This window comes from Eriocheir sinensis, chromosome 24, assembly GCF_024679095.1.
Source record: "Eriocheir sinensis breed Jianghai 21 chromosome 24, ASM2467909v1, whole genome shotgun sequence".
NCBI lineage: Eukaryota > Metazoa > Arthropoda > Malacostraca > Decapoda > Varunidae > Eriocheir > Eriocheir sinensis.
In genome coordinates this window covers 19,138,899-19,142,626 of record NC_066532.1, presented here as the reverse complement: position 1 = coordinate 19,142,626, position 3,728 = coordinate 19,138,899, and the positions used below count along the sequence as shown (strand labels likewise).

Sequence of the window (3,728 nt, the reverse complement as noted above, 5' to 3'; positions counted from 1 at the left end):
CATGATTTAATTCACAAGATGGCTAAGTACAAAATATTCAGCAAACTTGATCTGAAAAATGTTTACTATCAAGTTCCCTTACGAGAAACGGAGAAACTGTACACTGCTTTTGAGGCTGACGGACAGTTACTTCAATTTACCAGAGTTCCTTTCGGTCTGACAAACTCCGTTGCTGTTTTTCAGAGAATCATGGACTCTATCATAGCTGACAACAAATTGCAAGCCACCTATGCTTACATTGATGATGTTATTGTATGCGGCGTAAGCAAGGAGGATCATGACCGGAACCTTCAGCGTTTCAAGGAGGTAGCCTCAAAGTACAACTTGACTTTGAACTTGGAGAAGTGTCACTACGGCTTAAAATTAATTACTTATCTCGGGTATTGCTTAATTACTTATCTCGGGTATTGCATCTCCGATAATTCTCTGCGCCCTATCAGACCCCTGATAGAAATGCCAGTTCCTAATGATTCACGCTCTCTAAAACGAGCGCTTGGCCTCTTCTCGTACTATTCCATCTGGATACCTAACTATTCTAAGCGCATACAGCCTCTTCTGCTGTGCCAGAGTTTTCCACTCGGCTCTGAAGCTATTAAATGTTTCGAGTCGCTAAAGAGAGACATCTGTAAGGCTTCAGTAGCTGCCTATGATGAAACTTTGCCACTCCAGATCGAGACTGACGCATCCTCTGTCTCCATAGCAGCCACTCTTTCCCAGCCTGGTCGGCCAGTAGCTTTCTTCTCCAGAACCCTGACCGGCTCTGCAAGACTTCAGCCTGCTGTGGAGAGAGAAGCCACTGCTATCACTGAAGCCGTACGTAAGTGGAGACTTTTTATTTTGGGCCGCAAATTCACTATTGTCACTGACCAACAAGCTGTATCCTTCATGTTTGACTCGCGGCATTCCTCCAAAATTAAGAATGACAAAATATTAAGATGGCGTCTCGAGCTTTCTGAATACTTGTATGACATTAAGTACCGACCAGGTCCTCAAAACATCCCTTGCGACACACTGTCTCGTGCATGCTCGGTTAATACTAGCCCAGGCTCAGTCTCTCTCGAACAAGTACACGTGTCTCTGTCATCCTGGCGTCACAAGACTTTATCATTTTGTAAAAGTTAAGAATCTGGCTTTTTCTCTATAGATGATGTAAGGAGGGTTTGTTCTCAATGCAGTATTTGTTCAGAATTGAAACCTAGATTCTTTAAACCTCCAGTTAAGGAAGCAAGCTTTAACAGTTTGAGCAGACATATCTGGGCATGGGAACACAAATGGGAATCTAAATACTCCTGGTAATGATAGACGAGTATTTATTCTTTGTAGTAGAAGGTTTCGGTCCAGCGAGATCAATAGAGATTCGGTCAAAGGGTTGCGTTGCATGGATCAGGTTCTTAAACTGTTCTCTATGTTCGGTTGTCCATCATCAGTTCATTCGGACAGAGGAACACAGTTCATGTCTCGTGAAGTCGCAGATTTTCTGTTGAGCCACGGTGTCGTCATGACACACTCCACTCCCTACCACCCCCAAGGTAACGGACAATGTGAAAGAGAGATTGGTACTATTTGGAAAGCTGTACGCCTAGCACTCAGATCCTCCAAACTCCCCGAGTCTCAGTGGGAACTAGTTCTGGACAGAGTACTTCATTCCATTCGGTCCCTCCTTTGTACTGCCACCAATCAAACCCCTCATGAAAGGTTATTTTCTTTCCCTAGGAGATCATTTAGTGGTTACTCCTTACCTTCCTGGCTTGCCACACCTGGACCTGTCCTGCTGCGGAAGTTTGTTCGTAATTCCAAATCGGATCCGTTAGTGGAAGAAGCTGATCTCGAGAGTGCTACACCACACTACGCTCACATTCGCCATCCGGATGGGAGAAGGTCCACCGTCTCCACGAGGGACCTGGCTCCAACCCCTAAGGAACAGACAACCACGCAAGAGAACATCAATGGGACAACTCCCACTGAAGAGATTTCGGCTCCAGAACCGACTTCTACCGATGACAGCGATGGAGGGGCAGCCACTCCTGACGCTTGTTACCCAGCCTCCGATGACACTAGACTTCCGGACACAAGAAAAAGCGACTCGCCCGAAACTTCCGAAGAAAGACCTGAACCACTGAGACGTTCAACAAGTCAGGAAAGCTCCGGATAGACTAGGCGTGTGATATGTACGTAATTATTTGTAAGAGGGGGAGAATGTGGTGATTCTATAGTTAAGTTGTCTGTATTTGTTGGGGTTTTAGTGCTTGTTCGTTTTAGTGTTTCATATGTATCGTTCGGGATAGGTGATTCGTATGTAATATGAATCGTATTATATGGTTTCGAAACTAACGGATCTAGTTTCTTCGTCGATGAAGCCAGTGCACTCGGGCTGCAGGTACTGTACGCACCTAGGGTTTTCTTGCCGAGTAAAGCCTAGAGAAAAGGGCTTTTGAGATGGTTTACTTATTCCCTCACGATATTTCTTTTAGTTCCAGACAAAAGGAAATTGATTGTTTGGTATAGAAAACATGAATTTGTTATAGAAAGTATGTAAAAATTAATGTAAAGGAAAACCTATTCTTACCATGACGGCATAGACTTTTATTTTTTTACAGCAGAGGAGACAGTACGAGGGCGTAAACAAGAAAAAGAAAAAAAACTGAAAAAAAACTTAACCTGCTGTTTTTTTATTCGGAAAGCGTAAATGTAAATATTTTTTTATATATATTTTCACATAAATGTTTTGTTAATTCTAAATAGGTGATGTATATTATCCATGTTTTATATTTTTTACTTCATTTCCTTCATTATTTTACTATTTACTTATTATTTTACTTGTTATTGGGTACCTTTGGGAAACCTGGGGAAGGTAAACTGAGGCAATCCCGGATGCCACACTGCCCCGACTGGTTCTCTCCCACCACAGGCTCAACTATGCCAGATTATCGTACTCAGAGCCTCGTAGTTACCGATTTCTGACTCAACTATTCTCAAGTCACCAATAATTAACGATTTTTACGCTAACTTTATATGAAGTCCGTTACTGGGGTCGAGGAGGCTGTTTTTAGGTCGGAAATAGGGAAACCTAGGAGACTGAGTACGACAGTCTGGCAACGTTGTATGAGATCAATGGGCCAACGGTTCGGAGATGAGCACCGGAGCCACGCGCAGCTATAGAGTATGCACCCACCTTTGCCTTACCTTTTGTTGTTGTTTTTACTCGCTGTTTAACTGGCTGACTTGACTGACTGGCTGACTTGACTGACTGACTGACTGTCCGACCGACACACAGACTGACAGCAACACACTCTAACCTTTCGTCTCTTTGGGAAGGTCAAGTTTTCTCTCCAGTCTCTCCCTCCAGTCTCTCCACCTCCTCCTACCCTTTGTTTTTGTGTCTCCTCCTCTTCCTCCCTTTTTTTTATTTTCCTTTTCCTTACCTCCTTCCTTCCCTTACTCTTTTCTCCCCTTTCCTCTTATTCCTTTTCCTCTTCTTGTTTCTGTGTTCATTTCCTTAATTTCTTTCATCTTTTAATTTTCTCTCCGTCTTTCAATTATCCTTTTTTTCCCCCTTTCTCTCATTCACCTTTTCCTTCTTTCCTTGTTTTTCTTTCTTTGTTGTTCTCCCGTTTCCGTTTCTTTATCATCCCCTTTTCTTCTCTTCCTCTTACCACATCCCTCTCCCTCTCTTTCCCTTTTCAATCCCCGTTTTCTTCCTTTTCAACTTCCTTCATTATCTATCTATC

General features: G+C 43.1%; 1 long non-coding RNA gene across 1 annotated transcript in view; it reads left to right on the top strand.

Annotated features, from left to right (window-relative positions):
- LOC127003161 (uncharacterized) overlaps window positions 1-2,428 on the top strand; it is a 3,654-nt gene extending 1,226 nt beyond the window's left edge. The window contains exon 2 of the long non-coding RNA XR_007756991.1: window positions 2,378-2,428. This is a non-coding gene — a long non-coding RNA (uncharacterized LOC127003161). The remainder of the gene's footprint in view (window positions 1-2,377) is intronic.
- Window positions 2,429-3,728: the final 1,300 nt, after the last annotated feature.